A 15573-nucleotide genomic window follows, 5' to 3' on the forward strand; every position below is an offset into this window, starting at 1 on the left:
AAGCCATTCTCATTATTACCTAAAAAAATAAATGATGATGATGATGATGATGATGATGAACAAGCTTTTATTTGAATGTGCTAAAAAGAAACAAAAATCGTTTCCTTCAATTTTTTTTACTTTTAACTTATGAAGTCATTACACAATTTATATGATACTAGCAGTGCCCGCGGCTTCGCCCGCGTTGAAATTAGTGTGTCAAAAAGTTTTTCCGGCAAACTTCTAGTGAAACTCTCATAAAAATCGGCTTAGCCGTTCCGTAAACCTTCCTCTTGCCAATGGTAGAGCCCTCTCTCCAATGGTGAAACCGCAAGAAAATCCGTTCAGTAGATTTTAAGCGAATCGATCACATACACTTTTGGGGACTGTGTTTTGTAATACACTAACTGTTGCCCGCGACTACGTCCGCGTGGTTATGAAGATATGCATTACTATTAAGATGTTTAACGCAATTTTTTTTTTTATTTCAGACACTTGAAATGCTTATCAAACTGAGTAACTTTTTAAAAGGCACAATTTAGTATAATTTAATAGTTATTTTTAAAAAACCTCTCTATACACCACATTTTTAGTTTTATTTTCAGGCTGTATATGTTTCATACAGACTATCAACCCCAATTAAACCCCCTTAGCGGTGGAATATCGTAAAGTCCGTTCTTAGCGGACGTCTGCTAACTATAATCTACCTCCCTGCCAAATTTCATCTTTGTCCATCCTGGATGGATGGACCATCCAGCGGTTTTTAAGTTCTCGTGATGAGTGAGTCAGTGACCTTTCTCTTTTATATATATATATATATATATATATATATATATATATATATATATATATATATATATATATATATATATATATATATATATATATATTTATATATAGATTACGATGCATTATTTGGACACCTCCTCACCATCTATAGAGCATACATTTTAAATTTCAAGCCTCTTACTTCAAAAACATAGGACTTTCATACAAACTCCCAACCTCCGTTTTATCCCCTTAGGGGTCGAGTTTCGTATAATCCGTTCTTAGCGGATGTTTACGTCCTATACGGAGTCTACCTGCCAAATTTCAAGTTTGTAGGTATTATAGTCTCGGAGATTTCGTGATGAGTGAGTGACCTTTCGCTTTTATATATATTATAGATTATAGATTATAGATTAGCTGTGCCCGCGACTTCGTCCGCGTGGAATTTAACAAAGTAGTTATTGTTCAGTTAGCAGAGTTATAAAATAACAATAAAAAAAACTAAAATAAAAGTAGCCTAAATTACTCTTTATTACATCAGCTATCTGCTAGTGAAAGTCCCGTCGAAATCGGTCCGACAGTTTAAAAGATTAACCGGAACAAACAGACAGACAGACGAAAATTGTAAATAATGCTATTTTGGTATATGTACCGTGTATACATACATATGAATTTAGTAAAAAGCGGTTATTTTAATATTACAAACAGACACCCCAATTTTATTTATTTGTATAGATAAAAGCTATGTTGGAGTTCGAATGACGTCATAAAGCTAAATAATTGTCATAATGCATTGTCATCCAAACTAAACATATATACAAAATTTCAGCTAAATCGGTCAAAAATGTAGAGGTATGAGATTATGCTTCAAAATTGAGTTTTAAGATTTCACCCTGACAAACGTACACACTTACATACATTGCAAGTAAAATAAAAGCTTTAAAAACAAGTTACTATTTTTTGTTGTTATCGTTATTCGTACACAGAACACACACACACTCACACACACACACCCAACTAATCCATATCGTACCACGAATAACATAAAATATACTAAGCTTAGATAATATATACATAATTTTTATATCTTATATTATATTACAACAAAATTGTTAATGCCCGTAATAATGATAGCTAAAATGTACTTTATTAAGGTGTGGAGATCTGGTATCTTGAAACACAGGTCTCGAGCCCTAGCTTAGGCATCTTCTAGGCAAGCGCGCACCATCTTAGGCTGCATTTTCACTTACCATTAGGTGAGATCGCAGTCAAGCGCTAGTCTATATATTAAAAAAAAATATGGTGAGAAAATAAATAAATCTTATTATCTTATTATTATTCAAAATCGTAATAAGACTGTTAGGCGGTTACGTCATTCCAACCGAAGGTGTCGATCTTCAACCGTATACATTAATCATATCAAAGATTAATGGAACAATAACTTTTCATAGCGGTAAAGATTCAATACAATATATATTTATCATATTTGATAAATAATTGATGTTGGATCACGACAGGCTCATGACAAAACTCTGAAGAAACTATAGATCAATATCTACGGACTAGTCAACACTAGCCTGTTGGCGCAGTTTCGTGCGACCGTGCTTCCTGCCCCAGGAGTTGTGGGATTGATATCTGCCCCGAGTCTGCATGTAATATAAGTACACATTCATTTATATTAAGTAACTAGCTGACCCGGCGAACTTCGTATCGCCTAACAGTCGATTCTTTCATTTTATTAATTTTTTTTTTAGAATTTTTCTCTCCGTAAGAGCCATCCTCGTACTTCAAGGAATATTTTAAAAAAAGAATTAGCGAAATCAGTCGAACCGTTCTCGAGTTTTGCGCTTAGCAACACATTCAGCGACTCATTTTTATATTATAGATAGATGTGAATCAATATCAGTCTGTATTTACCCTAAAATAACTTAGGAACAGACGACAGTGTATGTTAAACGTATTTATTTATTGAAGTTGTATTTCTTTTGAGAGCGTTAGGGAAAAATGATGAGAATAAGCTTTTACGATGCGCGCGCACACCGTCACAAACAACCGACACCCTGAAGTTAGCTAGTCAACGAAGCAGTTAGCAACGTGATGTTAGCTAGCCAATGAAATATAACTTCTTACGTCCGTACACTCACAATATTTTATCATTTAGTAGTCTAGGTGCATCTGTTAGCAGGAGCGGCTCTAACCCCAGAGTGCAACTGATGAATGATGACTAGGTGCCTTGATAAAGCGTCTGCACGTTTTCTGCTGACCTGTTTTCATTAATATAAGTACTAGCTGACTTATAACTTAGGAGTTTTGAAAAATAGACGTTGGCCGATTTTCAGACCTACCCAATATGCACACAAAATTTCATAAAAATCGGTCCAGTCGGTCGAGTATGTAACTAACATAGTGACACGAGAATTTTATACAAAAGACAATAATATATTGTGTACCTTCCCGCACTGTACCCAAAACCGTTGTTGTTGTATCTGTTCGTTCTGATATCTTAGACGAGAGAGATATTTCTTTCCTAAAATAAATAAATTTATTTTTTTAAATTTCAATGTAAGAAATAAATTATAGTAAATTAAAAACTAACCTAAATCTAGTACAAATAAATGACCCTATTCTAATCTATACTAATAAGTGGAGAGCCGTTCTTTTGTTCGGCTATACTGCAAGAACTACTGGACCGATCGGGATAATACTTATACCATAAGATGCGGCGTGTTTCTGAGAAGGTTTTAGTATATGAGATGTTGGTGATTACCCATCATGTAAAAAGCATGGACGGACAGAATGTCGCTAGTACTAATTATATAATTTAAACTATATAGAGTTTAAACTAGAAAGACAACTTAAAAAGTATAAACCAATTCCTAAAAATTAAATAGATGCTAAAAAATTGATGCAAGTCTATTATATATATTTATACAAGTAAAGCCATAGACAAAAACTGGGTTATAAATATTTATGAGAACTGTCTCAAAGAATAACAACGTAGGCGTCACAGTATCATTGTATAGACGAAATAACAATCATTATTTTTGACACACTGACATTTTTATATAAAGCACACCTGCATAGTACATGAGATCGGAATTTAGTTCAGTCTTTTGTTAATAGATGGCGTTGTCCTCAATTTTATTGGTTTGAATAAGCTCTGTTTAAAAATTGAGTTCTTTTAAAAGTAACTCAGTTTTAAATTTCGAATCTGGTACTGTAATGTGCTGTAATATAACACAGCACAAGATTGTACTAACAACGTACAACGTAAGCTAACATGACACTGTTTAACGTTACATTGCAAAGCGATTTTTATTTCGGAAAACTACGAAGTAATACAAGATCGTTTATCGTATAAATGAGAAAGAATTTGCACATTTGACTATAGTTACATTCAGTAAATTGTAAAAAAATCAAAAAAATTTAATAAAGAAATACCATCAGACCACGTTCTAGCTTTAATAGGCAGTCACTGAACAAAATTAACGGATCACTGTCTGTGCATGGAAGATATAATTATGAGTAATTTTTTTGTTGGGACCTTTATCAACGCAAATAGCACCCAAAACATTGATTTTAAGACTTTTTTTCTGTTTGTCTGTGCATTTCACACACTAATCTCAAAAACGACCTTTCGGATTGAGATATGGTTTTCACTAATGTATTGTGGTAAGCTTCACTTAACATTTAGTGTTTGTTTCATGTCAATCGATTAATAAATAAAAAAGTTATGTCAATTTAAAGAATGTAAACACTCAAACGACGGCGTTCATAATCCAAAATAAACCAATATATCCAAAAAGTGCTGTCCAACGTCACTATTCTACACGCACGAAGACGCGTCCACAGCTAGTAAGAATAATAAATTGTCAATAGTATTAGTGTAATGCATGATGTTAACAAAAGCAATGGGTAACGTAGAGTCTGTGAATGTTTAATTTTAATTAAAAAAAAATGCTATTTTAGCATTAGTTAATTTTAAATTTGGAACATGACAAGGCAATCGATGAAGTAAGGAAATATCATATGAATATTTTTCATAATTATATATTAGTTTCATATTTTCCGTATAAGGAAAACGCGCCGGCCTGCTTTCATTTAATCGTATGATTCATTTGACATTTAAGAATCGTTTAACTGTACCAAGATGTGATCTGAACGCCAGGGGAGAAGAATCATTGGTAGAAAAGTACATAAAGTTACATAAAAATATTTTTTTTTTATTGCACGTAAGTTTATGTATCTGCTTAAATTTGCCCGTGTATAGTATCACAAGAGGTTCGTAAAATATGTTTACGTATTTTATATGTTATTAGTTATGTTATATTTTTTTACGACCGCTCTGGTGTAGGGGTGCGAGTGGTCGCCTAAAACACCGACGGTTTACGGGTTCGATTCCCGCTCGGGCTGGATATTTATATTTGTATAAATATTTCTTTCGGGTTTGAATGTCTGTCCTTGTAGCTTTACCCACAATATCCCATCCTGTACCCAGCAGTGGCATATTCCAGGCTGAAGCGAGCGAAGCGAGCGAACGTGATTTGTGTATAAAGGTAGTTAGTATGCCTATCAACACTGGAGCAGCGTATTGGATTAACCTCCGATCTTTCGCCTATATGGGCAAAGAGGCCTATGCCCAGTAGTGGGATGTTACAGCTTGAATCAGCGTCGTCGTCGTCGTGTATATAGTTGTAGAGTTTATAATAAAGTTTTATCTATCTATCTTACATATTAAAACATTGACTATAGAATTATTTTAATGAAGTGAAAGATTTTAAACCAACTTAATAAATTATTTGTAATTTGTTTCAATCGTTCGAGCACTGGCAGCTTGTACTGGTAGGTATATGTTTCCGTTTTTGCTTAAAAATTGGTTTTTTCTTCATACGACTAGGTCGGCAAACTAGCGTACGGTGAGCGATTACCGTAGCTTATGACGCTTGTAACACCAGAAGTATTATAAGTTATAAGTGCGTTGCCGACCCTATTTCTAATTACTCCAAGATCTTACCTTACTATCCACAGCGATAATAATAATAATAATAAATAACTTTATTGCACACAGTAACATATAAAAATTACATAAGAATAAAGCTTAAAGGGAAAAAAAATTACATCGCATGCAACGGGCGGTCTTATCACTAAATAGTGATCTCTTCCAGACTACCCACAAGCATCACTGCATGAAAGCAGTATTATTTAGCTGTGATCTTCTGTAAGGTGGAAGTACTTCCCCAGTCGGGCTGCTCCAGATTTTGAGCAGGACATTTCCTGCTGTGTCCTCATTTAACGGTTAAGGTTATAAAAAAAATAAAAAATAAAATAAGAAAAATAAAATCATCATAATAATCAAACAATGAAAACAGTTCGCGAGCCCTGTCAAAGACATCACCGTCCTGTTATGACGAGCACATATTTTGTCGACACGAATAAATAACCTATATATTAATACACTATTATGTTTTGTCATCGACACATTGTATTCGGTAAAAAATAATTTATTGTCAGTCAAATATGAATCGAAGTTGACATTAAGAAAGAAAACGGTGAATTTGGTGATACATAAATCCGTTTCTATGGTTTTCATGTACAAATAAATTATTGTTATATAAAGTGGTTTGTTTTTTTAAAAATTCTTGGATTGGTAGGTTCTAAAAAGAGTTTTTATACTTAGAAATGGCTACGGTATTTTTATACCGACTTAAAAAAAGGAGGAGGTTACTCAATTCGACCGTATATATATATTTTAATATATGTTCGGGGATATTTATTTTTTTTTTTTTTATTCTTAATGTATACCCAAATACAGACACATATAAAGACAATACAAGATGTACAAAGGCGATCTTATCGCTAAATAGCGATTTCTTCCAGATAACCTTTGGGTACTGGACACGATACAGTAGCAGCGGTTAGAAGTGTGCACAAATTAAGGAGGAAAAATCAATAATAAATAGATAAAAACTACGATATGATAGACTTACATAATTATTAAAGAAAAAAAAAACATATAAATAACTTCGTCGTTTTATAAACGATTCTGATGATTCTTTTTTTGTTGGAAAGGAGATATCTTAGGTGTGGTACCATGATAAGAAAACCAGGATCTGACGATAGGTTCCCAGAGAAATCGGGGGAAACCCTCGAAAATCCGCATAACTGTTTACTGGGTATACTGATTTTGAAGATTTTAAATTTAATCGAAAGCCGATGTTTATCATGTGCTCACATTTAAATTTTATTGAGATCTGATTACACCTTTTGGAGTAATCTTTGATAACGCGTCTTTACTTAACTATTTTTACGTTTAACTACGTTGTATTACTTGTCGATGTAATTGAAGTCGGTTTTTTTTCGTTTTTATTACTTTTTTCAAACGTAAGTAAGCGATTTATGTATTTTTTGATCTACACATATCAATAGTCGTCCCTAGAAGCTTAAAAGTGTAGCACTAGCTGTATGTAGTTATAAGGCAATATATGTGCTTACTCTTTATGTCAAGTATTCATACAAATATTATATTACTAGTTGACCCCGCAAACGTTGTTTTGCCATATATTTTATAAACCTTCTCAATCCCCCCTTATAACTCAGGGGAATGAAAAATAGATGTTGGCCGATTCTCAGATCTACCCGATATGCACACAGAATTTCATAAAAAAACGGTCAAGCCATTTCGGAGGAGTTTAACTACAAACACCGCGACACGAGAATTCTATATATTAGATTTAACTGAGGTATAGCACACACCACAGCACACGGGGCACATCAGGAAATTTCCTGTTCAAATATGGAGCAGCCCGGCTGGGGTATTACCTCAACCTTACAGCACACAGCACAATAATACTGTTTTAAGCAGTGTTGTGTTCCTGTTGATGAGTAAGGTAACCAGAGCTTTTGGGGGAATTGGGGATAGTACTAGTGGTATAAAAAAAAACTTGCAGTGGAGCAGCGTGGTGGATTAAGCTCTGATCCTTCTCCTACATGAAGAAAGAGGCCTATGCCCAGTGGTGGGATGTTACAAGCTGAATCGTAAACACAACATAAAACACTGGGACATAGTCACTAAATTTTATATTGATTTTATGAACAATGTTAAGAAAATATATTTTTTTAATTAAACTTTTCCTCGTAGAAAAAATAGAAAGTCAGAGTTCCGAAAAATCAGTTACGCAGTTGTTATTTGTACAGTGAGTCATATTGAGCTTCTTAGAAGTTTGAAGCAAATCAGGGCTTAAATATTTGTAATATTATGTTTATAGCTAGTTAGAAGCTTGTAGTCCTTTAGCTAGTCTGACAAACAAACGTTTCTTTATTTTGATCGTTTATTCTGATGCTAGTTTGTACTATAGACGGCTGTAACACCAGTAGCATCAATAGCCAATATAATTTAGCTGTGATCTTCATTATTTTCGACGTCATCGTAAATACGATGTCAACATATCGTCACTATGACAAAATTTAATTACTACTATAATAATAAGTCTATCAGTCTTACTCATTGAAATTAAATGAAAAAAAAAAACATACTTAACGAATGACCAAATAAAATCATTTACAAAAAAAAAACCAATAAAAAAAAGTTAAGGTAACAAAAATATCAATCAATAAAAACGTTCATCTTAAAATATCAATCATGCATTACAAACTTAGGTAATGTACCCGTGCTTGCTATCCAGCAACCTTAACACACAATCACAATATTTATTTAGGTAACACCTTATTACCTTTGTATTATATCGTCGGCTTTATTAAATATTACAATTAAAAAAAATAATGTATTGTTTCTAGTGTATTTACATTATGACACTTATCTCTATCATTTTGACAAAATTGTTAAATATTTATTGAAGTATTCATCATATCCACTAAAATGTTTAAATTATTATCGATTTTACACATGTTTTAGCTAAACATTTTTGAATATATTTGGTTGCATTATATATTAATGGATGTTTAACAAAAGGCATTTGAACCCGTGGTTGTTAATTTTAAATATATATATAATTTTTTTTTTGGTTAAAATTCCTTATTCTTATAACTTTTAAATTTTATGTAATATATGTATACTCAGACTTTATACCACAATATCATTTGCTTATTTATCTTCAATAGGCCGCAGGCAATGTAACAAAATACATGGATGCATTTTTCAAACAAACGCACTGAATTCTTTACACAGAAATCTGATGCAATGTGAAACCATCTTTGCGTATACGCCTATATACTTTTTGAGTTTATACTGATAACAGAAGTAGGCTTGTAATATTGATTATTAAAGTATATAATAGAATCATGCGGTTTCCCTCGTTGATATTTATTACTGACTCTCGTTTTTAACCGATTTTAAAAAAGGAAGAGGCTACTCAATTCGACCGTATATACGAGTATGTTCGGTGATAACTTCGTCGTTTATGAACCGATTTTGTGTAATTCTTTTTTTGTTGGAATGGAGATATCCTAAGCGTGGTACCATCATAAGGAAACCATGATCTGATATATATAGGATCCCAGCGAAATCGAGAGAAACCCTCGAAAACCCGCATAACTTTTTACTGGGTGTACCGATTTTGATGATTTTTAATTTAATCGAAAGCCGATGTTTAGTATGCGGTTACATTTAAATTTCATGGAGATCTGATTAAAACTTTTCAATCAACAAATCGCTCTTAGCGATAAGACCGCCTTTGTACATCTTTCTTTGGAGGTATCACTTTTTTTTGTAATGTTTCTTTGTGGTGTACAATAAAGAGTATTTATTATTATTATAACTTTTGGAGTAATCTTTATCTTATATACTATTTATCTATCTTATATAAATAAAAATGAATGTTGCTAAGCGCATAACTCGAGAATGGCTCGACCAATTCGGCTAATTTTTTTTATGTTTCTTAAGATTTTAATACTAAAAATAAATTATTGACTTTTATATTAATTTAATATAATTATTATTTACTATTAACGTTTGACAGAACGAAGCCTCTCCGGGCAGCATATAATATTTTTGTACTACCGATAACAAAATTACAAGTATATAGTCCACCTACTAGTAGCTTTACGATGCGTCTGATGTTGTAGATATAATTATAGCGATCGATAAGCACAATAATAAATATAAATATTCTTTATTGTACATCACAAAGAAAAGTTACAAAAAACGTGATACATACGAAGAAAGATGTACAAAGGCGGTCTTATCACTAAGAGCGATTTCTTCCAGACAACCTTCAGGTATAGAACAGGACAATATAATAGACAAAGTCGATTACACCTCCGCTGTCAACGTAACGCATCGTTAGGAGCTCTTGATCAACCTACTTGATTGTGGTCTTCAGATTTCAATCAAATAAAGTTTAGCTAAAATGTATTTAGAATTTTTTTTATATACACTTAGGTCGGCAAACAAGCGTACGGCTCACCTGATGGTAAACGATTACCGTAGCTTATAGACGTCTGCAACACCAGAAGCATTACGAACGCGTTGCCGACCTTACTCCCAATTCCCCCCAGGAGCTCCCAGAAGGAGCGTTGTAGCGTGATGCGCTTCTAAGATTCAGAAATATGAAAATATGTTGAAACAATGTAATAAACAAATAAATACGTGTATCAGCTCACACACACTTTTTATGTCTTCTGTAATTTAAATAAATAATAAGATGAAGGATTAACAAGTTGAAGTGGCAGTGGGCTGGCCACCTGTGACGCAGGACAGATGGTCGTTGGAGCAGATGAGTCCTGTAGTAGAGACCGCGTGTTGGCAAACGCAGGATCTTTATCTACGTAAGATTGCCGACTTAGACTGGGTGAGGATTGCGGAAAATTGGTATGTCTGGAACAAACTTGGGGCGACCTACGTCCAGCAGTGGACTGTAATGACTGAACTGACTGACTGATAGGTATTCCTAGTCAACAGTTAGCACGTAGTGGTTAAAAAATTTCACTATACTTACGCATTCAAAAAGTTAGTTCTAAGCCCCTATCGATAATGCCCTTATGATTATCACACCTGCGTTCCACAAGTATTATTAACGTAACATTGAAAAAACCTATCAAATAACGAAATACGACGACATTCCGTTTTATCTGCGGTATAATTAAGTTTTTAGTCTAGTAGTTTGTCCTTGTGGATTTTTCCACTGTCATTTAGAGCTCGTAAGACCATAACTTCCGGTTGCTACTATAAGCTTCTGATAATGATTTAAAAGGATTGATGCCCTTGGCAGGGCATTAACCATCAGTGGATTTGGCTTAAATTACACTTCATCTCATCTCTAATATCTAATTCTCAACAGGGAGGTACTACACACAACCTAGGCTAGCTCACACCACACAAGCTAGGTTAGTTCAAAACACAGACTAGAGTCTAAATGACTCAGGATGCAACATGCGTTCCGATTCCACTATTGATCATGATTCCAAACCTTTTTATATAACTAAGAAGGCAAACAAGCGTACGGCTCACCTGATGGTAAGCGATTACCGTAGCTTATAGCCATCTGCAAAACCAGAAACATCCTCCCAGGAGCTCTGGTCCCTTACTCAGCACAGGAAAACAACACTGCTTGGAAACAGTATTATTTAGTTGTGATCTTCTGTAAGGCCGAGGTAGCTTTAAAACTCCATTGTCTTCGGTATTAGAAAAAAGTATTAAAGCCTTAATATTTTAAAGATGCTAGAGGCCTTAAGCTCAATTATAGCCCAAAGAGCCTTCCACCCTTGTAGGGAGGCAACGAAATACTTTTTTCAGATTTATTAAACAAACTGTACCCTCAGAGTTACTCGTAAAGTACACTTACTTATTTTATTTATTTATTTACTCTTTATCGTACACCACAATATGCAAATGCAAAGTAATAATAATACAGACAACTTAAGAATGTGTAGTACAAGAGGCGGTTTTATGACTAGTTGGCCATTTCTTCCAGACAACCCGACACTTATAATAATAATAATAATATAATAATCGTTTATTCACACTCACATACATACATCGATCCAAAGACAACTTAAAGACTAGACAAAAAAAATACAGGATAACTGTTCAACAATGTACATACCACGCAACTAAAATAAAATACAATAATTTTACAAAAAAATAAAAAAATAACAATAATAATAGGTAAATACCAACATAAAAACAATAATAATAATTAAAAAAATGTATAAACATAGTTTAATTTTGAAATTATTCACCGTTTCAAGAGATCGTAATGGTGAAGGTAAATCATTCCAGCACTTTGTCGCCATGTATCTAGAACTACCCCGAAATGCTGCTGTTCTGTGTGCACGGGTCATGAGCATGTACCCCGATCCTCTAGTGTTATGATTAAGCTGCCTATCACTCGCCCATTGCAGTTTATCATATAGGTAAGGCGGCGTTTTGTAACGAATTATGCCAAATAGAAGTGTAGCAAAGTGTAGTCATTCTTTTGTCCATACGAAGGATCTTGGCCTCGTTGAGGAAGGGCGACACATGCGCACGGAAAGGCACATCAAAACAAAATCGAGCACATGCGTTCTGTACTTTTTGTATTATTATTATTATTATTTTTTTTGATTGAGAGAGTAGACAAGATCCTATCGCGGCATCTGCGTAGTTAAACTTTGACAAGACTAATGACTCACATAGCTTTAAGCGAAGGACCACAGATAAAGAATTTCGTATTTTATACAACAATTTCAGTCTGTAGTAACAATTGCTTGCGGTTTGTATGACGTTTTTTTCAAATTTTAAGCATTCATCCACGAGGATGCCTAAATTACGCGCCTCAGCTACTCGTTCGACATGTGTACGACATTTTTTGTACTTGAGATCGGGTGCCTAGCAACATGTATTTAGTCTTATTGGGATTCAACGACAGTGCATTAGCCTGAGACCACTTAGCAATACGGGCAAGATCTTCATTTAACTTTTCGACAGCTATGCGTATAAATATATAATCCAATACTTATTACTAAATTTAGTGTATTTCGGAACCTCCAACAAATAGAAAAAAGTGTAATAGAATATATCCGCGATATTCGATGATCTGTGACGATCATCAGATAGATCCTTACCCCAAAAATTCAAAAATCAAAATTTTTTATCAATAGAATTATATTATTATACCTTCATATTTTGTACAAATTTCATTATTTCATCATCATCATCATTACAGTCTATACCGTCCACGGCTGGACATAGGCCTACACAAGTTTGCGCCAAAAATAACGTGAACTCCACGTGAAAGTCACCCAAGTTTGGTGACCACAGGGCTGACTTTGTCGCACCGAAGACGCTGCTGCCCGTCTTCGGCCTGTGTATTTCAAAGCCAGCAGTTGGATGGTTATCTCGCCACCGGTCGGATTTTTAAGTTCCAAGGTGGTAGCGGAACTGTGTTATCCCTTAGTCGCCTCTTACGACACCCACGGGAAGAGATGGGGTGGATATATTCTTTAGTACCGTAGCCACTCAGTACACAGTAGTTTAATACGTACAATTTATTTTTATAAACGACTTATCTATAGTGTATACAAATGTAAAAACTAAGAACGAGATTGGGACTGGCGTGTCCTTTTAGGACAAAAGTCCTTAAAATTAATTAAAGAATAAAAAAAGAACGAGTTAATTATTGCAAAATTCAAACAGACAAATTTTCAATTAACCAAAATTGTATGGTTGCATTACAATTTAACATTGTAATGACAACTTACTTTAAATAAAACTACTAGCAAGAGATAATAATACTATCATGGCTTCAATGAAAAAAAAAAAAAAAAAAATTAGCATATTTTCTGCGTACAATATTTACTTGCGCGTCCTTTGCACATTTACACAGATTATGGGTCAAAGCTATCTATGTAGATAACTGATGCAGCCATGCATTCGAAATTGGAACAAATGTTAAGGCGGTGTAAGCCGGTTTAAAGCGGTTTTATTTAAAGGGATGTTATGGTTAGATTTTTAATTTTATTTGTGGTTTTCGTTACATAATGCTAAAACATATATAAGTCGTAACATAATTATTTATTGCATTAAATTTTTCAGCCCGTAAACTGACCCATTTTATTTAATTATCTTAAAGAAAAATAAGAATTATGAGCATGGTGCCACCGTTGAGACGTAGACGTAGTACGGGTACATTCATTTCGTCGATATATTTTTATTTTTGCCGTTTGCTTCATGTTTGAGATGTTGAATATATTGAATAGTTGTGCGAATTAAGCAAAATGAATTAGGACTTATAATAGAAAAAAACTATTGGTGACCTTATCTATATAGTATAAACTTTTCGTAACTTAGACCGTGCTGTATGAATTGCCATGTGGAATTTTGAGTCAAGGTTAAGAACCAAGTCCAAAATAAGAGTGCGGCGATTTGTCATGGAAAACGGAACCATAGTGAGTGTTATAATCAAATACCGTAAACGGCTGCTAGTTTAATTTAATAAGTTTTTTTTATTGAGCAAGGGCACAGCAGGAAATTTCAAAATTTGGAGTAGCTCGATTGGGGAAGTATCTCAGCCTTACTGAATTACAGTTAATCAAGTGTATTCAAGTAGTGGTGTTGTCATGTGGTAAGTAAGATACCCAGCTATTGAGGAGAGTCAGGGGTAGTAGGGTCAGGAATGCGCTCCCAATGTTCCAGGCGTTGTAGACGATATCCGCTTATCATTAGGTTGAACATAATTATGTTTGCCGAGAGAGAGTGTGCTCAAGAGCTGCACAATTTGGTTCCACCATCACCATTCTACCACCGAATCGCAAGACATCGCTTGAGTGTGCACCGCTACGTGGTTGAAATCCCACGATCTCGCACTAAGCGTTTTGCTTACTCTTTCTTAATACGCACCGCAAAAATTAAGAATGCCCTCCCGGCTTCCGTTTTTCCAAATAATTACAACTTGGGTATCTTCAAATCAAGAGTGAATAGACATCTTCTAGGCAAGCGCGCACTATCTTAGGCTGCATCTTCACTTACCATCAGGTGGTGGAAAAGTAAAAAAAATTGTACCTAAATTAAAGTAGGCTTAACCCTTAACATAGAATAATAAATAAGTCTAAGTCTACGGCGTAATTTAAAAATATATCGATAATTATACACATAAATATGTAAATGATGGCTGACATTGGAACAAATTTATTTACACGGTATTTGTTATGGCTACGTGGATTTTTCAAATCTTTTTTTTTTTATTATTAAAAAATGTATGAGAAATAACCGTCCCAATTTTTTATGAATGTTTTGAGTTTGGATCACTATCGTAATAGCGAATATATTTTTTATTCAAATATATAACAAATTTAATATTTTACTTTTATTACATTACTATAATGAATAAAAAAAATTGGTTGTCTGTAAAGTTAGTTAACGGACGATAGTTTAACGTGACAACAATAACAAAACATCTCCTTGGACGCATAGGCCAATCGAGTGGAAGAGAGATAGATAGGGCGCAAGCGTACATCGAGCGTAACGGGACAATGAGTCATCCTTTTTCGTGCATTCAGCCGGCGTTCATCGATTTATTAGACGTTGTCACGTCAATAAGATTAATATTTTACGTAGTTTAATTTACTTAATAATATAAAAATTCACTTAATAGCTGTTACAAATTTGAATACATTAAGTACTGTGTCAAAGTGGTCATTAGGATACCTTACAAATTGTGAACATTTGACTTTATTTAATGTTTTCGTAGACAGTTCATAAAATTTATAAATTATAATTTTGCCGGTTATAATGCCCAACAAACGTTAAGCCTGTCTTATGGTAAGTAAATACCGTAGCCTATGGAAAACTGCAACCAGGAGTATCACTGTCTCATCAACATGTCAAGACAT

This window comes from Melitaea cinxia, chromosome 30 (genome assembly GCF_905220565.1).
Source record: "Melitaea cinxia chromosome 30, ilMelCinx1.1, whole genome shotgun sequence".
NCBI lineage: Eukaryota > Metazoa > Arthropoda > Insecta > Lepidoptera > Nymphalidae > Melitaea > Melitaea cinxia.